The sequence below is a fragment of the Carassius auratus genome, chromosome 44 (assembly GCF_003368295.1).
Source record: "Carassius auratus strain Wakin chromosome 44, ASM336829v1, whole genome shotgun sequence".
Classification (NCBI taxonomy): domain Eukaryota; kingdom Metazoa; phylum Chordata; class Actinopteri; order Cypriniformes; family Cyprinidae; genus Carassius; species Carassius auratus.
The window spans coordinates 9,273,130-9,296,484 of NC_039286.1; the positions used below are offsets into that span (position 1 = coordinate 9,273,130).

The window sequence follows — 23,355 nt, forward strand, 5'->3', positions numbered from 1 at the left end:
CTTTTGAGAAGACATGTTGAAATCCTTTGTTTGGTGTCATAATATGATGCTCATATATAGTTGTCAGTCGGATTTAATAGGCGGGATTTGTGGTAATTGAGCGTGCATGCGCGTCCCATTTACGACTGATTGGAATTCATTAACACACATTTCACTATCACATCTGACGTTTACGAAGTTTTTGTGAATCAGGAGAAGAGTTTTCGGGAAGTTCTCTTTACGTGCAAATCACTCAGATATTTACTCATATATTTACGAATGTTTCATGAATGGGACCCAATGTAACCTCTTCAAATGAGTCGATTAGGTTTTGTGTGTATAAAAACTGAAATATAGATCTAAAACCACATCCTGACTGTAGGTGTTCAAAAGTGTTTTGTAAGATATCAAAGTACATTATTAATAATGAATCCTGCTCTGCTGGAGCTACATACTGTTTAACAATGAAATCTGCTTTAGTGCTAATCACCACAAACACCAAAAGAGTTATTCTACTTTATTAAAGAGAGTACAGGAAGAATTCTGCAACTTCTATGTAGTTTACTGTAAATAATATTGATTTTCATGGCATTGACTTGCTTGTGTCATGATATACTGCACTCTTCCTTTTGTAGCATTTGTAAATGTAGCATTTGAAATAAGCATGAAGAACATTAATCAACTGAGTTGCTCGTTGTCAAGAAGACTCTCACATACTAAAGGCTTTGGATGCATCTTAAAGGGGGGGTGAAATGCTCGTTTTCACTCAATATCATGTTAATCTTGAGTACCTATAGAGTAGTACTACATCCTTCATAACTCCAAAAAGTCTTTAGTTTTATTATATTCATAAGAGAAAGATAGTCTGTACCGATTTTTCCCGGAAAAACACGAGCGCCTGGAGGCGTGACGTGTGGGCGGAGCTAAAGAATAACTAGCGCCAGTTGCGTTGAGAGCGTTTGGAAGCTGTGACAGCTGTGAAGGCTGAAACTGAATGAGAGCAGCAGCAGCAACGACTTGCTCCGAGCGGGGCTTGAGACCGGGTCTCCGATGGGAGGCGGACGCACTAACAAGGAGGCAGAGATATTTTAAGCAGTTTTACTCACCGCCTGTGGTTCCAACACACAATCGTGACCCTTTTTCGTTGGGATTGCATCATCCTTAAGAAATAAACAATACGCAAATCCATCGTCAAACTGGGCTTTGTTTGTAAAACAAGCATTTTAGAAATGCAGGGAACAAACAAAAACACTTGCACAACTCCGTTGATGCTCTATAAAAATAAACTCCATCCACTGGTCCCTTAATGCTGTTTTTTCTTTGGTAATCTGTGCAGGGTTGTCTTGCCCTGGCAACCAAAAACACACTCCTTTTGTGACTTTTCTCGACGCTCTCACTCTGATCAGTGATTGTCTGTGCACAGCCTCTCTCTGCTCTGCTATATGGGAGCGCGCGCTCTTCCGGCAGAAGTGCCTCAGGACCCATATAAGGAAATTCCGCTCCATCTAACGTCACACAGAGCCATACTCGAAAAAAACTTTCCGAAACTTGTGACAAACCGGAAGGAGTATTTTGGGAACAGAAATACTCCTTCAAACGTACAACTTAATTTTTGAAACTTTGTCCATGTTTAGCATGGGAATCCAACTCTTTAACAGTGTAAAAAAACTCAGTATGCATGAAATAGCATTTCACCCCCCCCCCTTTAACGTGAGCTGACCTCTGTACATCCCTTCATTAGTACACATCCTTTATATCTTCCGTCTAGTTTGTCCACAGGTTGAGTTACCAGTTGTCTAAAGTCAATAGGTCTAGTCTCAGTTGCTTACAACTGACAGATTAAATACTGCTATTGATTGCTATTGAAAGGTACTGTACTTCTAGTTACTGTTTTTCTCCTGACCTTGTCAGGTCTTGGTCTTTGTATCTATATTTAGGTCATTGCATAAATCTCTACCATGACCGAGTCTTCACTTTTCTTCAAATAGCTCAGAGCTAGCATGAATCTTGTTCCTTTCAGTTTTTGGTCCGGTGAATGTACATGTGTTTTTCTACAGGACAGGCACTAAGGGCCATCTTATTCACCTTTAATTACACCAGTAGATCCCAAGGCTAAGCACAGCCAATCACAGGTTCATCTAAACCGGCCTGAGAGCACAATTAATCTCCATGTGAAAGCAGATTGGGGGGAGAAACGTAAAGGCCGTTTGGGATGGGCATAAAAAAAAAAAAATCAATATGTGATGTCTAATGTATACACGAGCAGGGAGGCCATCCCCACCTACCCAGAGGCTTAATTTTGAGCTCAAAGAGACTAATCTTTGCTTCTGCTGGAAGAGGGTACGATGAGGCTGAGCAAAACAAGAGGGAAAGGGCATAAAGCATACGACAATATGCTTTCATAGAAATTTTATTATATTGAATAACTTATTAAACAGCCGTTATGGCCTATTTCAAGCTAACAATCTGATATTTTATAATGCAAAAATCACAAATTGTTGGAAGATCTACATTAGGAATCTGCAAAACGTCATATTTTTAATAACTGATTAGCTTTAGGTTGCCTTTACAACTAATGTGGCTAATTGATAGGCGAGCCCATGTGTAACTAGGCTGGTTTGAAGCCGAACACATTTAAATAAGGACTGCAAGCAAATGGAAAAACATGCAGAGGTCTCTAGAGGCAGTTTGAAACGTTTGACTATTTTTGGATTTTTTTTTAAAAACATGCAGGGAGCTCAAAAACCCTCATCTGTTTGAAAGTGCATCGACTTTTCGAGAAAGTTTTAATATGCGCAGCAAAAAAAACACAAAGTCATCATGCTAATTAAAGCACCATTGCTTTCAAAGCTAAAAAAAAAATACAAAAAAAAAAACACAGGATATACATAGCTGAGCAAAACATTCTTGCTTGGACTGCTTAATTCAACTTTAATATTTATTTTATATATCCACTACATATCCAGTGTCCTTTAGGTACAGTAAATGTGCTTCTGCATTAATGTCTGGCATTTGGCTGTGCAAACATGCTTGATGTCTGTGAAATGAACTTTAGCATACAATCTAAACAATTGGCCTATAACCTACCAACTGGAAACAATTTGCTGTTAAAGCCTGCAGGGAATCTCATCCTTTTATTAGACTGTTAGATTATTAGCGTGCTATAAATATGCAATTCCACCTGCCTAAGCATGTTCGGTGCACAATATCATCGCTGCACCACAGAGTAAAGAAGCTCATTAGAAAACACCATGATGGGTCATTTCACATCCATCAGCGATTTTCTGGTGTAAATAAATGCCTTCGCTGGAAGACGCACACAATATTGCCGGTCAAAGTAAATAATGTGTGATTTCATATCTTTTCTTTTTTCATATTATGTTTCTGTGAAATAAGGCTTGCTTTATTTTAATTAACCTTCTGCATTCATTACATAATTTAAGTGTCCCCTCATTATAAACCCATATCTACTGTATAGGCGGCGTCTTTTAGAAGGCCTTTTGCACTCAGATATATTGAAAGTGCCTGCTGTTATCCAGCACAGACGCACAGATTTAGAGAGATTGGCTTCTCCCCAGTGACACCCCAGTAATTTGGGACTCAGACCTGAGTCCTCCTGGATGGTAGTCCTTGGATCCCAATCTCTTCCTTCGTCTCATCCACCTCAGGTTTGCTCGAGTATTTGTACAATTTGAAAAATATAACCGGGATTGCTAGTTAATCTTTTATTTCATATTTTCTCATCTCCAGCTTTAGACTCATAAAGCAGAGCGTGCTCTGACAGCCCGCGGCACACGGCTCTAATCTGGGGAGGTTATTCCAAGGATGCTCAGTACCAAGCGAATTTCCCAGTGGCCGCAGACGTCTTTAAGCCGGGGCCTGGCGAAGCCATGATGGCACCCAATCAAAACGCATCGATCTGCTGTCAGCTTGAGCTATGAGCTGGAGAATACGTAGAAGCACAGTCCTGGGCCCAGATTTAGCTTTGCTTCAGATTTGAGGAAGGCATGATTGAAGACCAGGAAGACCGTTCTCAGGTCAGGTTAAAAACAGCAGCTTTCAGCAGGGGACTTGAAGTGCTTCCTCTGTAAAATTGATCTACTGTACAACAACAACAATGGTACTTTATAAAGATAGTATGTGAAGTATGATTACATATAGACAGTTTTTTTTTCTCTCTTTTCCTACTCTTACATGAAATCTAAATGTCAGAGTACAACTGACAGGTCTTTTATGTAATTGTGCTCTTTAAGAGGTCTGTCTGCACTGCAGAAACGGTACACTGTGACATCTCTTTGAATATGATCTCTTGTTCAACAGTGTTTTTCTAGCTGTTTAAGTCACTGTTGTGATTGTACAACACTTTTCTTCTATAATTCTGCTGACTACGAATGCATTCACTTCTGTTCAAAAGTGTGTAAGTAAGATTTTAACGTTTTTGAAAGAAGTCTCATATGTTCACTAAAGCTAAAAATACAGTAAAACTGTGAAATATTATTACTTTGTGAAATAAGTGTTTTCTATTTCAATATGTTTTAAACAAAGAATTACTAGAAAATCTATTTACAAGAAGAAACGAGTATTGAAAGGCACTGAACCAGATTGTTTTCATGACATTTGGTTTTTGAAGGTATTTTTACACCAATGCAGAGAAAACCCTGTTCTAAAATACTCGGACAGTTCAGTGTAGCTACTAGTGTATTCTGTTTCCTGAACCAATGATGTTGGTCAGCAAATTACATAAAAATAAATGACAAACCGTTTACTCACACAATTCTAGGAATTTGATTTGATTCTGAAGATTCTTAAGATCTAAAATGACTACTTCATTTGGCAACAGATAACTCAGAGTTGTCTTTTGTTTGTTTCCCCACATGAAGGAATCATTAACGGTTCTGTTAAAGCTGTTAAGCAATCAATTAGAATCAGAATCATTATAATTCCAGTCTCTCGAGAGCTAGTATTTTTAATGCTTTTAGGCTTAATAGAGAACAGTGTTGTCGGTAGCATTTGTAAAGGAACTAAATTAACCAATTTAGTCATTTTCAGATCAGATTCAATTACCAGGTCACTGACAGTCGAGACCTGGGGAAAACAAGGATCAAACTTTGGTTGCTCAAGACAGCAATCTGGTTAATATGCATAAACAATTTAATACATTTACACTGCTGTGTCAGTAATATGATTGGAAAGGTCAATGAAGACAAAGTAAACAGTTGAGTATGCATAAACAAGCCCCTTACATTAATGTGCTACACAGTTCGCTCATTTGCTAAAGTAATTGATTTGGTTGATGACAATGTCTAACTCTCACAAGCCACTGAAATTTCATACTTGCTCAGTATTAGTTTTATATTCCCTTCAACTCTGTTTACTTCTTACCTTTGGGATTCATTAAAAGTGTACCCGCTATCTGTATAAGTCATATCATTATCAGTGTAGCCTTGATAGTGTGACTCCCTACACGAAGACAATAGATTACATTACATTATGAGGTTTACAAATTAAATTGGAAAGAAATTTGCATTTATTTTTCTCTTATACCATTCATTTGGGCTAAAAGTAGTTTGAAGCAAAATTACAAACTATTACATGACTGAGCCTCTGGTCAGAGCATCTGTGATGATTTGGCAGGCATAGTGTGGTTTCTAAGTATAATGCATTAATGCAATTGTAAAACAAAGGTACTTCAAAGGTACCTCCAGTGGTTGGTTTAGGCTACACCAAAATACATTTTAGATGCCTTAGTCGACTAGTGTGGTATGGCATTTTCCTCATGCGCTGGGGTCTTCAACAGTTTACCACAGTTTCAAAGCCTATTTACTGGTGTGGGGTGGCAGAAACTGTGCGAAGACACATGGCCAGTTGGCTCAGCGGGTTTCAGACTTGTTTGTACGTAATGGGCACAGGGAGGACATCTTGTTTTTATTTTTTTATATGGCTGGACTGTTCTTTGAAGTGCTCCATCTTGGGGTCTCATAAATAAACATGAGCAAAGTTTGCCTTTGGCATTTAAGCAGCTCGAACCAGGGACACAAGCAGGGGGTTGAAGCACTTGTGAAGGTTGTGTACATCAGTGTTTTGGGGCTAAAACAAGATTTGGCACTAAAAATTGCTGTAGTGTTTTCAGTATGAAAAAAAAAAAAATCAATGAGAAGGCTGTTCCAATTTCTATTCTGCTGTCAAAGCCAGTCATTTAAGGTCATTTTACACTGTTTCCAGTTAATTTTCAGTGGACACTGAGAGAGGCACTGCTTTCCAAGTTTCTACACAAACTCCTACTGTTTTGCCGTGCATGAATATTAGCAGCCCAAGATAAAACTATTTTATTACACCTCAGGTTTGCATTATTTTTCTAATAATCCAACAGCCTGTTTTCAATTATTCCTTGCTTATTTAGCAAAGATGCATGGAATTAATCAAAAGTGACGGTAAAGACAAATGTTTTAAGCAGTGTGATTTCTGCAGGATTGTGCGACACTCATAACTGGAGTAATGACTGCTAAACATCTAGCTTTTCCATCTCAAGAATAAATAACAGTGTCAAGTATATTACAATAGAAAACAGTTGAATTGGAATAGTATGTAACAATATTATGGTTGTACTGTGTTTTTTGTTTAATAAATGCCGTCGTGGTGATCAATTATTTCCCTTCAGTATGCATCAATAGTTTAGGGCAGTTTCTGATCATTTTATTTCATTAATTTTGCTAGTTTTATTAGTGGTCATGCATTAAATGCAACACAGAAGACAAGATTTACAGTAATAACCTCAATCAGACATGCAATATGTGTTCAACATTATGCTTGCACTGATGTATGCACAATCAAATTTCCATAATAGAGTGTTTTTCACTTAAAATGTGTCCAGATACACAGTGTGTTGCATGTGACTTTCCTGTTGTTTTTGAGAAATCAAGCATAGGAATGTTAAATGGCTTTTAATCAATGAATAATTTTCTGCAAGTTAGGCTGATGAGAGCTACATCATCAGACTTGAGTCGATGGAGATCAGATCTTTAGGAGATCATCTCATTTGCTTCACATGAACTCAACTCATCCATGTGATGATCAGATCAATGAGCATGTGTAGCGGCCATTCTGCATCGATTCTGTTCAGTAGAGGAGCTTTTAGTGGTCTTTACCAACTCTGATGAGTTGAGTGGTTCATTGCACCCCCGCCGTCACTAATATCTCGTATAATAAAACTCTGTCCTTACCTCGAATCCTAGGGATCAAGTGTCTTGGGTTTAGTTTCTCTGAAGTAAAGAATCTCTGTTAAAAGTGTTTTTTTCTTCAGTAAAGATCTGAAAGCATGGTGTTGAACTGTCATTGTGGTTGATTGGATCAATATGAGGGGTAAAGCTTGGGATCTAGCCACTGGTTACCCTTCATTTATTGCCATCAAAAGGGAAGCTAGAAAAGCCCCAGTCTTGTGATCCTATATCAAGAGTCTTATTCCAGACTTTGATCACATGAAAAGAGTGCAAAAGCTCACTAACCTCTTCTAACACCAGCTGAAATGGGTTTTAAGTGTATGAGCAGGAATACTGAAGGCCTTATCCATCACATACTGTATGTGCTCATGTTGCTTGTCACATCTGTTATGCATGTACCATGCATACATTAATTTTAGTGCAAAAGAGGTAGACTTAAATAATGCATCATGTTTGAGGCAACATTTTTCATCTAGGGCGAAAAAAGAAGCTTTTCAATCATAATTAAGCATGACTTGAGGTTTTGTAGAAGGCGATCAGCTCATAAGTCAACTTTAAACACTCAGGGGGTGTCAAATGTCAGTCATTGATCTCCTCTCACATGCATTTAGACCATGCAGATTTATTAAAGAGAAAATGAAGTGCCAATTCAATGCATTTAGCTACATATTGTGACACATTTTTATGTCAAAGTGATCTGAATGCTTGATTTTTAAAATTATATAAATATTTTTTTCTAGTAGAACAATGGCATTTAATGATTTTACATGAAATAATGTAAACTTGTACTGTGCGGTAACCATTATATATCATATACATTTTTAACTGGTGTAAGTTATTCAACTAAAAGTGTTTTGAAATCCATGGGGTGGGTGGGTGGGGGGGACTAAACTAGTTGCAAGAACCAAGTGGAGAGAATTGTGAGACGCTGTCTACAATGGCAAGAATTTATTATCCGAACACTAAGGTCTGTCAAACACTATTTTTGAATTATTTCTTTACATGCTGTGTACTATATCCAATTTACAATACAATCCGCTGTGGCCTGCAGACCACTAAAAGAAAAAGAAAAAAAATGAACAGGTTTTGAAGCAAGGTACAGAATGCTGTCAAGATAAAAACCCTGAGAGTGAAGATGCAGAATGTGACCGGTTGTCCACAGAGTTTTACCTCCTTTTGCCTCTTTACTTTGTGAGCTAGATTCCTCTTGGCAGTTCCTCCAGATTAATTGGTTGTGGCATGACAAGCCACACTGAGACCCAATTTCAAGACAAGGCAAAAATTATGAATACTCTAAAGCCTTAGATCTGATCTGAGGATTTGCACGTCAAAGCAGTTTTGAGATTTAGTTTTTAGTTTAGTTTTAGTTGATGGGCTGTTCAGGGTGGTTGCTAGGGTGTTCTATGTGGTTATTAGGATGTCCTGAGTAGTTGCTAGGGTGTTTTTAGTTAGTTGTTAGAATGTTCTGTTGGTTTTCCAAAGTGTTTTAGCTGATTGTTTTTACAATTCTTAAATCTAAGCATGAGCAGTAGTTAGTGATGCTTGCACCAATGTTAAAAGAGTCATGTATTTCTAAAGCCGAATAACCTTATCTGGCCAGTTTAAGGAAGTGTGACGAATATGATGATTTTTATTTTTATTTTTTTATTTTACATCAAAAACATTTTTGTGGACATCGTCCCAGTCTTTACCAGCAGCAACAGCTTGGGGTTTGCTCCACACAATAAACTGACAGACTAAACGTCTGTGAGCAGATCTTTGGCAGACTGGAATCAACTGTGTGTGTGTGTGTGTGTGTGTGTGTGTGTGTGTGTGTGTGTGTGTGTGTGCACATGGGTCTAAAACGTGTCCGTTTTTGACAGAGCTGGCATGCAGCTTGTTGTCCTGGAGATATCTATTATAAGTGAGAGACAAGCTAAATCTGTTATCTTAATGATCAACACTGCAAGAGCGAGAGAAAGAAGAAATTAGATAAAGAAGAGAAGGATTAGTGCTGTCTGAAGCCTTTGGGGACAGAAATAAAATTAAAAAGAAGCCACAAAAACGGATGTGAAATAAAGAAATCAATGAGAAAGTAGCCAAATGGAGCAATGCTGGGGGACAGATGGGGCAAACTTGTAAATGAGAATAAATATGTACTTAGGTTTTTGGGAGTGTATCAGCTCAGCAGGTCACATACATGACACTCCTTTATGTCACTCCTTTATGCGTTCCCATAGGCTTTTTCTTCTAACGGTGGATGCACAGAACATCAGGTCTGAATTGCAGTAATTATTTGGATTCCAGAGAACTGTTTGCTTAGCTGTGTCATTGCAGATGCTTGTTTGTTGTGCTTGTATGATGTAGATGTTGCTCGTAACAGCGGGATTGGACCAGAACTGACACATGCGCACAGGGAGAGGGCCTATACCTTCAGCTTGAAAGAACTGAGAAAGAAAGTACAAACATCAGTTGTGCTAAACCGCGTGGTTTCCTTTTTATCAATGTGTGTAGTAACAAGCAGCTTCTCTCTTGCTGCGGTCAAAGGAAAACATAGCCAATATTTGACCCCCAGTGGCAAGGAGAGGAAAAAAGAGCGTCATGTACGATCGATCCTCTATACAAAATGTCACGCATTGAAACACTGACCACCGATTGATGCCCTTAAAAAGAGAGATGCTAAGCAAGACTGAGGGTATTTTTAACAACATAACCTCACATATAAACACATTTGAGACTATACAAAATCACACTGTTAGCTGGCATTGACTTGTTTCAATATTTATATACCTATTCAGTCTCTTTGTATTTCTTTTATATTATTATTTTTTACATTAATAACGTAACGTGTGTGTGTGTGTGTGCCGTGTATATTTTTATGTATATATATATGTAAATATACACATATGCATGTATATATTTACACATATTTATTTTGGATTTGATTAATCGCAATTAATCATTTGACAGCACTATTATTTTCCATTGATCACTCAGTTGTTTAGTTCTTTAAAAGCACGTATTCATTTACTTTTTCTCTTATGCTGCAATATTCTCATAATTCTGAATCCACTTGTTCCCTTATTTACTTGCATTTTGTTCCCACTTTTATCTTTCTCTCTCTATCTCTCTCTATCTCTCTCTCAATTTTTTAATTTCAATTTAGTTGTGCTTTATTGGCATGACAAAAACTGTACATTTTGTTTTGCCAAAGCAGTTGCAGCTGGACTGCTTACAAATAGTGCACATGTTTTAACAGAAAGAAAAAGAATAATAGTAATAATAAAATATTTAAAAAGTGTTAACCATGTAGTGCAAATTGAATTAGTGTATGTGAATGTATAAGTTAGAAATAAAATAGAATATGGTATTAGATTTTATGGTATTCTCTCTCTCTCTCTCTCTCTCTCTCTCTCTCTCTGACTGCTGTCGTGGCAACAGCAGACCAGAAGCTTCAGAGATGAGATTGGTGTCAGGGCTTGGCAGCTGTGTGTGTGTGTGTGTGTGTGTGTGTGTGAGTAAGGGAAGGATGCAGCTGGATTGTGGCAAATGTGTTTTTTAGTGTGTGTGTGTGTGAATGTACCCAGAGTACTTTGATACATTTTGACCTCTCTCCTCCTGTGTGTGATTGTGTGTTTGTAAGTGAGCCTGTTGAACATTGTGCCTAACCCTACAGACCAGTGCTATAAATGACCATCATCTACATCCCTCACCGATGAGGATGGTGAAAACACACACACTATAAAAGGAATGGTTGTTATAATTAATAATGCTACAGAAATGGTTCAAACTAGAATCACAATTGTCTTCTTTTTCTCACTCTCATGTAGCCCATACTTTTTGGGAGAGTTTAAGAAGAATCTACTGTTCTTTCATAATAAAGTAGATCATACTCTATGAATCTGTGCTATATTCCAAGTCTTATAAAGCCATAACACAACTTTCTGTGTGGAACAGATCAAAATGTTATTCTATTTTTTCTATTTAATAGAAAATGTGCTTTATCCCTCAAATTTAATTCAGTTGTGTAAGGTTTGACGTCACCTATCACAACACGCCAGTATGAATGTGAACCTGAAAATGAGATCTACAACAGGAGAAAATATTTTCAGAAATGTTCAGGGTACTTTGATACATTTCAACCTTTTTTTTTATTTTCTTTTTTCTTCAGCTTGAGGGCACTTGTGCCAAACATGTTATGTTTCATGGATGGAAGAAAAGCCATTCAGTATCATTCAAAAGTTTATGGTTTTTTAAATCAAGTAAAAACAAAACAGTATTCACAGTAATATTAAGAAATGTTATTACAACTTTAAATATGTTAATACATTTTAAAAATTCTTAAAGTAACAGCAACCGTTTCCTTTCAAAATATAATTTATTCCTGTAAAGAATTCAGAATTTTTTTCAGCAGCGATTACTCAAGCAATAACTTTAACGATCCTTTATAAATCATTCTAATATGCTGTTTTGCTGCTCAAGAAACAAGTGTTATTCATATATTTTTTAAATAAACTCGTAACTGTCACTTTTGATCTTGAATGTATCCTTGCTACATTGAAGTCTTCATTTCTTCTTCTTCAGAAAAGGTAGTGTACAGGTTTGGAGTAGTATGACGATGAGTAAATGAGTCTGGATATCTGAATTCAGATGGAAGAGAACAGAGTCATCTAAAGTGTGTAATTATACTACAGCAGCCGGGCTGTAGTCCAAAGTTATTATGCATTTATTCTATTCATCACTATATCAAAATACAACTTCTACTCATGCCGCAACAGGGCCAAATGTGTTTCTCCCTGTATATGTGGTTGTCCCTATTCTCTCTGCAATAAACCAATCAGAGTCTTGTCTTCCATTCCCTTTAAGAGGCAGTTGCGCTCGTGCCATGACAGATTTGCTATTTACATGGCGAAATTTGGCAAGCGCAAAGACAGAACGTGTCTCCGAGATGAAACGGAGCTGTTAGTGTGCGAGCAAATAGATAGCCTAATTCTGATACATGCGATGACTATCCATTATGACATGTAGACATCATATATATATATATATATATATATATATATTTAATTTGCCTACAAAAAATTCTTATGCATTGTAATCCTTTAATTTTTAATATTTGGCATGTTTGTGTGCTGCTGTGCATCCCTGTGTTTAATAAGCAGTGTGTACACTTTTTAAATAACAAAGAAAAAACATTGCACCAGACTTTAGACCAGGTTTGAGTTGGTCTATGGTGCAGTCTATTTTCAGCTCCTTAAAATAGCAGTGTGCCTGAACCCACCTCTTTTTTAGACCAGCACGCCCATGGGCACACAAATGAGCGCAAATGCATTTGCTAATTAAACTAGCAAACACACTTGCACTGCGCCTTGCGTTGCATTGCACCAGATGTATTATAGGACCCATCGGCTGAAGTGAACTAGAAACCTAGACAGCATTTTTAAGACGTTCAAAGATACCCAAAATGCTGTCTAGGGAGGCAGCACACTAGGTTTTGAAACACAGCCATATTTTCATGGAGAACAAGGCTTTGCTGCAACACTTGGATTAGCAGAGGTGTTGCGATGTGGATCCGTAAGATCCATGTTTGGGTGTCCTTATTTATCGATCCATCTGCTTTTTAAAGCTCTGCTCTCTGGCTGCTCGTCCTGTGTAAGTGTATTAAAGAGAGCTAGAGAGAGGGGTTGGTCTTCAGCCAATGCAGGTCTGTACTACAGAAGTGTCCTACTTTATGGCTGATTTGACAAAAGGTGTCGCATGGGAGTACATTTTTGCAGCCATGTTTTTCTGTGTGCGTATGCATGAGTGTATGTGTTCAACGCAGGATCTTAATGAGCCGTCTGTGTGTCTGTGATTCAGCACTTCCCACAAACCTCCGTCTGCACACATGCACGTGTTTCCCACATCCCGGGAACGACCGTCCCTGGGGACGTCTCCCAAGGACCCCCTCCCTGTTTGATCAGAGATGCGTAACACCGATCCTGCCAGAACAGTAGACACCGCACCTCACATGAGAGGAAGATAATGAGACAAAGAAGCGTACAACGGCCTTTTGGTTGTCTAATGCAATGACGTTGATTTTTAAGTACATCCTATGAGACCGAATACTTTTTAGGAGCAGAATTTGAGAGAAACACCACAAAATGGTGGATCCTGGGAAAGTGTGTCACACCTGTGTTTTTGGGCGCAGATCTGTGCTTGATCGAAAAAATTTCAGCTGTACGGGTTTGACATTAAGCTTTTCCAGGAACTGGTCTTTTCTGTACTAAGACAGATTTAGTTGTCCATTCAGAGATTTTTATTTCAGTCTCAGTTTTTGGTGGTTGTCTTGAACAAGTGGATTAGTTTTAAGTTCAGTATTTGAGGCATAAACGTGATTACCACAGAAACAGAAAGACTTTAGTAACGATGGAAGTCAATTTCTGTTTAAGCCCTTTATATGAATTACAGTTACATGTTACATTAATTACCCAGTAAACTTAACTTTAACTTTCTGGAGAATAATCATTACTTCCGTCTTTAGTGTCACATGATCTTTCAGAAATCTGATCTGATGCTCAGAGAAAAATTTCTAATTGTTATCAGTTTTAAAAACACTTGTTGCATAATTTTTTAGAAATCTTGTGTAACGTCATTTTTGATCAGTTTAATGCATCCTTCCTGAATTTTCTTCCAACAGACACAGACAGTCAGTCTGTGGCTAATAGCAATTATATGTCATGTTAGCGCACATAAACTGTCTATTCTGTTAAAAAGTGTGTTTAAAATGTCCATGTGTACTTTTTCCAACAGTTTGACTGTAAAGTGACAGACGAAAGAAGGGTTTGAGAAACATCCTTTTAATTCTGTCCTGACGTGGGATTTAGAATTGATTTAAAGGACTACAGTGGCCTTTTATTGAACCAATGTCAGTGTTTAAACCGATTGAAGCGATCTGACAGAGTGTGCATTATACGTCTGACTGACAGACAGCAAAACTAATCACATCATGGCAGTAAGTCTAATAATGGATGCTCAATCACTCGCCCATGAGACTTCTCCCTGCGAGAGCTCTGAATGCATCCGCTTGCATAATCTTACAGCAAAAGCCTGACCCCTGATCAGCCATGATTAACCCCTGAAGATAAACATCACTGTACTGAGGATGTTGAAGGCCACTCTTGTCTGTATTCACTTGCTATGTTCTACAGTCTCGTACAGTGGCTCTTTGTTACACAGTACCTTCACTGCTAAAATCTCCAAATTCAAGACACGGTTTCCATCCTGCACTCTGCAGTCAGCTCGGTAGTCAACTACAGGCCACATCTCCACGTTATCATTCACCAGGAATCAATCTCTCTTCTGTTTTCAAGGAACATAGCTGTAAAGCCGTGGGTGTAGCTTTCCATCCTCCCTCTTTGCTTTTCTTCAAGGATATCTGGTGATTTTGGAAAGGAAAAGATGGTTGTGGCTCACTTACAAATCACATTGAGGAGCCATAAAGAGAGAAAAGTTCCCTTCTTACACAGGGTGAGAGGGGAAAATAACACAGTCTCTTTCTATCACTATCTCTTGTAATATGCACTTGCTCAGAAGTAATAAAACAGCGTAGTTCTGATGTACTCGCTCCAAGTAATGATCTTACTTATTATAACGGTGTAGTCAACAAAGAGCTTTGTGGCGCTAGCATACAGCCTTAAAAATTGAGACACAAATGGCCATATTTCAGTAAAAAAGAGTCTCATCTCCCATCTCCTTTAAATGGGAGTTGTGCTCGAAAATATCAGCTTGATTATGTTTGTGTGCTGCTGCACATACCTTTGTGTGTAATAAGAAAAGTGTGTGTGTTATGTACTCACCTATAGGCACATATTATTAACACTCTCTTTAAATAATAAAGAAAAATGATCGCACCAGACTTTAGACCAGGTTTGAGTTGGTCTATTTTCAGTTCCTCAAAATAACAATGCACCAACAATGCACCTGAACACACCTCTTTTTAAGAATGTGAAATTATATCAATATAAAAGTATAGTTAAAAACGTTAAGCTGGATTAATTGCTGTTAATTTCAGAAAAAAAAATCGCAATAAGTTAATTTCTTTGTATTGATTGACAGCACTTTTAAATAAGCTTTGGAAGAGATTCACTGTCACATTAAAGACTTCCTTAAGTGCTAAATCTGATGTATGTCTATTGTAAAGGCTGAACCAGGCTGGCCATACGTCTGTTTCACTTCTAAGCAGTGCGCTGTATGAGTCATTTGTCTCCCTGGCTTAAGGCATTAGCTAATTAGTCAGATCAAATGTTGTGCTTCATGGGTAGAATGAATAACATGCAGAACCCTTTTCCCTTAAAGGACTCCATTTAGTAACCCTATTTTAAGACATAAAACATCTTTGGGTCGCTTATGTCAGCCAGGAGGTGCAAATTATCATAAATTATTTATTACCAGAAAGGAGTCTTTAAAGTCAACATGCTGCTGCATTCACAACACAATTTATTTGCAACACATTGATATGTATTAAGACAGTCAATAAGGTCAGTTTAGATTTCATGTTGACTGCAATGAATTGGAGCAGACGGTTATACACAGAAAATCACAGAGTAGATGCACAAAATGCTCCAATCTTCAATGCATTATTTATTTAGAACACCAAACGTCGATATGCACTTGAAATTGTTCAGTTTTTTAAAACAGATGCTGAAGACTCAATCACAACAAGCAAATATAAATACTAACCAGAGGCATTTGTTTAGATTTTAAACTAGTGCGTTCAGGGAGGTGAGAGAGACGTATGCCACACAGACAAGCAGTCAGCATCGAGCCTCAGCGCCACCTGCTCTCAAAGAAACGCCTGGAAACAGATCCGACAGTGTCTCGCCTGGCCTGTGTGACCTCTTCCTGTCATTGCATCTCCCTCAGAGCACCCTTTTCACACCTTTAACACCATACTAAGAGACAGAGAGAGAGAGAAAAGAAGAAAACAACTGGGGGACGGTACAGGTGAGAGGATGGAGAGGCTGATGTTAATGAGTCTAGCAGCAGCTTCTTTGGTCCAGAAGATTCTCTACAGATGTCTGTATAAATGACAGGGGCCAGATTTAGCAAAGTGCTGGGGTGGGCTTTGCTAGCACAAATTTTTCCTCACATGCTTCCAGCGTTGACGTTTTTAAGCATAATTTAAATGATTATTCTGCTCATTTCTGAGTGGCTGACAGAGATTTACAGAAGGACATTTCCTCCTTTTTCATCCGTGATCCATCCATCCATCCATCCATACGTCCAGAGGGGGAATATATATACCATATTTTCCACACTATAAGTCACCTTTTTTCATAGTTTGGCTGGTCCTGCGACTTATAGTCAGGTGTGACTTATTTATCAAAATTAATTTGACATGAGCCGAGAGAAATGAACCAAGAGAAAACATTACCGCCGCGAGAGGGCACTCTACGCCCTCGACTTATATGTTTTTTTCCTCATCATGATGTATTTTTGGACTGATGCGACTTATACTCAGGTGCGACTTATAGTCCGAAAAATACGGTATATATTAACTATCAAAAGTTGGTAAGAATTTTTTTTTTTTTTTTTATCTTGGTTTGATTAAAATTCTCTGAATTTTCAGCATCATTCCTCCAGTCTTCAGGGTCACATGATCTTCAGAAATGATTCGCTGCTCAAGAAACATGTCTTATCAAATAAGTGGCTATATCAAAAGCCCATCTGGTACTGTAAATGTCTGAAAACTGACCTCATCTTTCTGTGGAGACTGAGCATAGCGGAAGAAAATGCTTTATTGAAATTTATCGCAAGCTTCACAGGTTTGTGCTGCCACTGCAGCATTTTGATATGTACAGTATTTTTCAATTGCTACGCATTTATAATAGGGGTTTTGCTTTGGATGGTGAAATATCACCTTCAAAATCTTTATGCCATAAGTGCAGTTGAGATAAAATAATATAAAAAATAGAAGAGATGCTAGAAGAGATGTTTTATGCCACATCTTTAGTGCTAGTGACTGACCTTTCGAGTAAAAGCCTCAGGGACACACGCATTGATCAGTATATTAACCCTCTTTAACCTCTCTGCTGAAGACACGTGCAGGTGGTGCTCAAACTGTCGACAGTCTCCTTCTTCTAATGGTCAAATGTAACAGGCAATTAGGAAGACTAGGGTCCATCAGGTGCGGCAACATTCACGTTACTATTGGAGACAGGATGACTGTGAGTTAGCATGAAACGATCAGTTATTTACTCCAAATCTAATGAGCTGCTGTTTCATTTTTATGCAGCATTTTTGGGCACCATACTGTGCAATTGCTCTTAACTTGTGCCAAAACGCTTCTATATTTGACTAATCCATCTTTCTTTTTTTTCCTTTTGTAATCAAGTGTTTTTGGTGTTGAATTAATTATAGTTATGTTTTAAAATTGAATTAATTATAATAATATTTGTAATTATTTTTATACAAATATGCAAATTTTGGATTTATTTTTTCCACTTTGCTTGTTGCAGTGTCTCTTTCTCTCTCTCTCTCTCTCTCTCTCTCTCTCTCTCTCTCTCTCTCTCTCTCTCTCTCTCTCTTTCTCTCTCTCTCTCTCTCTCTCTCTATATATATATATATATATATTTATATATATATGTATAAATGATTACTTTGATCATATAATGGATTGAATACTCACTAAGTAACTGTCACTGTTGGGAACGTTACTTTAAAAAAGTAATTAGTTATAGTTACTCACTACTTGTTCCAAAAAGTAAGTAACTGAATTGCTCTATAATAAAAGTAACCCGTTACCAGGGAAAGTAACTATTTGCGGTGGTGTAAAAAAAAAAAAAATTGCTATATGACAAAGAATTTGTATTTTTTGAGCAGTTTTAACAAGTCAGTTGATACGAGTAGAACAGACAGGTGTTCGTACATAACTTTCGATATTTATTGCACGTCAACAGACAACAAGAGTTTTATCCTGCACTTCAAGTATTATCTTTGTAAGAAAAGTGTTTTTGGCCACTAGCTTTATAGATATATAGATGCGTGTGTGTTGTGTGATGCTTCATTAAATTAGAGTTTCTTACAACGTATGTCCACAAAGTCTTCACTCCTTGACATAATGTACACATTACATGCACGTTCTTCCCTTTGACCACAATTAATTTGCTTATATCTCTACCTTGAAAATGCCAACTTTTTATAGGATTGCTCCTGACTTGCCATTTAACGTCCAGTAATGTTAACGCCGTTGTAACGACGGGAAAAGTAATTTGTTAGACTACCCCGTTACTGAAAAAATAACGTTGTTACCTAACACCGTTCTTTTAAACGGCGTTATTCCAAACACTGGAAACTGTAATACAATTATATTACAATTCTAAAATGCTCATAATTGATTAGTTAGATTTTATTTTATTAATTTAGCAACAAACTAGTTCTTTTGAAATTGACAGTGCATTGAGTTGTCCATGTGTTTTACTGTATGATGAGTTACTGCTCAAATGATTTAATTTCACTTAGAAGGCAGCTCCCCATGTTGGTAATAAGGTAGCTTAGTGCATGTCTTGGAACAGAGCCATTCAAACAAAACACAAAATGCAATGTTTTTACACCGTTGTTAAGTCTTTCAGGTATGATGCAACAGCCATTAACTGTGCTGTTATGATGGCATATGGCAATATGTTGAAAGACACAGATGTTCATAGAATAAATTAATGTATTATTAAATGATAATCACAACAATCAAAAAAATCTTCCGCTTCAGGATTTCATTATCTGCAGACAGTTGCCAATCAAAGTTCAGTTTTTGAAACCGATTTGTTCAGTTGATCAGCTATACGACTCAAAATTGGGCTCATCCAATCAGACTGTTTTATAATTTGCAATTAGCTATAAGGCCTTCATCACAGCACAGACTAATAAAGGCATAGTCGATTATGCAGCTTCGCCTCTGGAGTACACACACAAAGCGATTTTCTGAAGACCAGAAGCATTTAGATGAGTACGGGGTGATAGGGAGAAGGGTTTGACTCCAGGCGTATATGAAGCTCGTCAGCACCACTGTCAAAGTGACAAGTGAAAATAGCTGTGCAGGACAGCGCTCGATACAGCGCAGACGATTTCCAAAAGAACTCCACTGATTGCCTGGCAGTTTAGTGCTTATTGGCGCAGTGCTCAGAAAATCACAGAGTAGATGCACAAAATGCTCCAATCTTCAATGCATTATTTATTTAGAACACCAAACGTCGATATGCACTTGAAATTGTTCAGTTTTTTAAAACAGATGCTGAAGACTCAATCACAACAAGCAAATATAAATACTAACCAGAGACATTTGTTTAGATTTTAAACTAGTGCGTTCAGGGAGGTGAGAGAGACGTATGCCACACAGACAAGCAGTCAGCATCGAGCCTCAGCGCCACCTGCTCTCAAAGAAACGCCTGGAAACAGATCCGACAGTGTCTCGCCTGGCCTGTGTGACCTCTTCCTGTCATTGCATCTCCCTCAGAGCACCCTTTTCACACCTTTAACACCATACTAAGAGACAGAGAGAGAGAGAAAAGAAGAAAACAACTGGGGGACGGTACAGGTGAGAGGATGGAGAGGCTGATGTTAATGAGTCTAGCAGCAGCTTCTTTGGTCCAGAAGATTCTCTACAGATGTCTGTATAAATGACAGGGCCAGATTTAGCAAAGTGCTTGGGTGGGCTTTGCTAGCACAAATTTTTCCTCACATGCTTCCAGCGTTGACGTTCTTAAGCATAATTTAAATGATTATTCTGCTCATTTCTGAGTGGCTGACAGAGATTTACAGAAGGACATTTCCTCCTTTTTCATCCGTGATCCATCCATCCATCCATCCATCCATACGTCCAGATGGGGAATATATATACCATATTTTCCACACTATAAGTCACCTTTTTTCATAGTTTGGCTGGTCCTGCAACTTATAGTCAGGTGTGACTTATTTATCAAAATTAATTTGACATGAACCGAGAGAAATGAACCAAGAGAAAACATTACCGCCGCGAGAGGGCGCTCTACGCCCTCGACTTATATGTTTTTTTTCCTCATCATGATGTATTTTTGGACTGATGCGACTTATACTCAGGTGCGACTTATAGTCCGAAAAATACGGTATATATTAACTATCAAAAGTTGGTAAGAATTTTTTTTTTTTTTTTTTTATCTTGGTTTGATTAAAATTCTCTGAATTTTCAGCATCATTCCTCCAGTCTCCAGGGTCACATGATCTTCAGAAATGATTCGCTGCTCAAGAAACATGTCTTATCAAATAAGTCACTTTTTACTGTCACTTTTGATACATTTCATATATACTTACTGATTAAATTTTTTTTAATTAATTTTATAAATATATCTGTTTTGAATAAATCTGAAGAAAAGTTTCTCCAAACGATGACAGGAAACGAGGACATCACACCCTGAACAATCTTAACAGGCTAGATCCGGCCCTGCAGAGAAACAATATAAAATTCCAGTGATTTTGATGAGAGCAGACAAAAACAAAGAAAAAGATGATAGGAAATGACAAGCTAGTAGTGATAAAAGAGTATTATAATAAGATTGTACTGCTTAAACCTCTGAACAGCTACCAATATTTAGAAGGGGAAAAGTCCTTGGTAGTGCCTCTGAAGAAACATTGCCATCTGTTCTAGAGGTTTCACAGCAGAGAGACCTGAGCTCTATGGAGTTCTCACTAAAAGGTCCGGGGAGTATTATCTAACCGTGTGAGTAAGAGTGAATATGAGAATGAACAGAATTTTATTTCTTTGTCATGTCAGAGAACAGTCCTGAAAGTAACAATAACACATCAGCGTCACTGGTCCATCAATGGAGGCTTTCAAGCATGCCCTTCACTTCCACCGACAGATGTTATTACTCAACCACAAGGATAGTACCAGGATGAAGGTAGTAGAAGTGTTCAAATTATGAACAGATCACAAAATACATTGCTTTCCACCCCTATCAAAAATGATAACATTTATATTTCGATTTAACAGAGCTTGCAATGAAAGCACCTCTTGATTTATTTCTCCCAAAGCTAGTAATCTGGCTTAATGTTGCCATTTCAGATTTGTGTTTTGTAATCTGGCTTTATGTTTGGAATCCGGCTTTGTTACCTGGGACCCGCTGATACATGTGTAATCCACAATCATGCCGCTCATCTACCATTGGTGTCATAATCTCGAATCCTACACCTGCAGTCTTGGCAGTGTGACTGCTAAGAGCTAGTGCATCTGTAGCACGCTATCATTACCATCTGCTTCTATCGACTTCAGGAAGTTGAGTCATCAGACGAGATCGGCCATGCTTAGGGATGTATGGCTGTAAGTGTTGATAGTATCTAAAGTGTTGATATGAAGGGGATGTTTACAACACATCCCACTGCGCCAAACTGGCTGATTTCCCACCAACACACGTGAGTTTATTCTTACACATTGTCTACACAGCAGGCAATTTACAGTCTAAAGTGATAAGTGATAAAAGTGTGTACCTGCAAAATGACAATACTGATTGTCTGGTGCAGGTGATACTACTGTATATGTAAAGAACCATCAAGGATCCATCTTTTGGTGGAGTGAAGATGTGTTGCTGACACAAGGGGGAAGCTTCATTTCTGATATTGGGCCAATGGCAATGATCTCCAAATGCCCAAATATTGGCCTAAAAATAGACCTGGCCGATGTATTACTAGATGAGTCTTATCCACTCTTTCAGTTTCTTTTCTAATGTTCAATTGAATGTATTCTGTTGTCATCTTGTCAGCAGGTTTGCCTGTGCAGTGTGTTTGAGTTCCTATACAGTAGCTCAAACAGAAGAGCATGTCGCTTGTGACGCCAAAGCCATGGGTTTAATTCTCAAAGAAACTGATAAAATGCATGCTTGGTGTGCAGTGCAAGTCGATTTGAATAAAAGTGCCTGCCTAATGCATGAATGTAATTACATTTCATCTGTTTTTTTTTTATCTTGATTAATGTGCTGTATCACTCTGATAATGACCATGTACATGTACTTGCCTAACTACAGCTTCAGCAACATTAACTGCAAGCAGTGGAAAGTCGACTCCAGTTGTAAAAATTTCCTGGGAAGATAAAGAGAAGCGATCTTTATCTGTTTTGGGTTTTACAGATGACTCCGAAGCTTGACTTTAAAGGACATTTGAAGTGTCATAATTACATTTGTGTGTCATAATTGCAGCAACAATGATTAAATGCGCAGCTGGCATTTAGGAGCAACATCTGACTGTTTTGGCAAACTGAATCCTCACAGGAAGAAAAGGGAGGACATTATTGCTAGGTGGGAAGATGAATGCATTTCTTTCTTTAGTCCCATCAGCCTCCTCCTGACTTCGCTCAAATGAGGCAGGCCGCTCATTTAAAAAACTTGAAACAGGATGGCATTAAAGTGGGATATGCTTTAATGCTATCCATAAATGCTTTCAGCACTATCAGAGACAAGCTATATTGTCTAATCATGTCATCATTTATGATAGCGGGGTTGAAACATCCCATTATTCTTCTGTGGGAAAGTTAATTAAAAGAAAAGGATGTCCTTGGCACCCGTGTGTTTGTCGTTCACAGAACAACTAATTGCCTCTGAATGTAAATGTTTAATGTTAAACAGCTCATAAAATGGTATGACAACAACCATGTTGAACACAGCATCTCTCGGCATCAAGTGCTTCATTCTGTCTTCGCAAATCCTTGAATACTCTTGTTTTGAAATGTTCCTCTTGCCCTCCGGCTCACCCTATTCTTCCTTGCTGTGATTTTGTGATTCAATCAGGAGGCTACTGAAGTTTTAGAGGGGAACATAAAGTGTTTTCAGAGAACATCAGTCCATTTTAGACTACATTGTTGTTGTTTACTGATTGAAACTCAAATAGTATTTACTGCATTATGTGGTTTCAGTAGTATTAGAGACTGTATATTGCAGGGAAAGTCTCATCAGACAAATTTATTTTATTTTTTTAAATGTTACAATGTTATATCATAATGTTATTGTTGTTTTACTTCCTTCTTTTATCTCATTTTACAATTACATTCATTTCGCAATCCGTCCCTTTGCGCCATCTAGCGGTAGTTTCGCGAATGATTTTAACACGCGACTGAATTACAGTTACCACTGCGGCACTGCCACGGCGGTACGCGCGCGGTAAGCCCCAGATAGGCTGGCCA

The 23,355-nt window shown here is 37.9% G+C and overlaps 1 protein-coding gene across 2 annotated transcripts in view; it reads left to right on the forward strand.

Annotated features, from left to right (window-relative positions):
• LOC113062406 (glutamate receptor ionotropic, kainate 5-like) overlaps nucleotides 1-23,355 on the forward strand; it is a 77,701-nt gene that overhangs the window by 5,493 nt on the left and 48,853 nt on the right. The window contains exon 1 of one of the 2 annotated variants that reach the window (XM_026232235.1): nucleotides 22,863-22,867. The exons of the other annotated variant lie outside the window; for it this stretch is intronic. The gene's annotated coding sequence lies outside the window, so the exon portion shown is untranslated. Of the gene's footprint in view, nucleotides 1-22,862; nucleotides 22,868-23,355 lie in introns of those variants that run through there. 2 annotated transcript variants of the gene reach the window in all.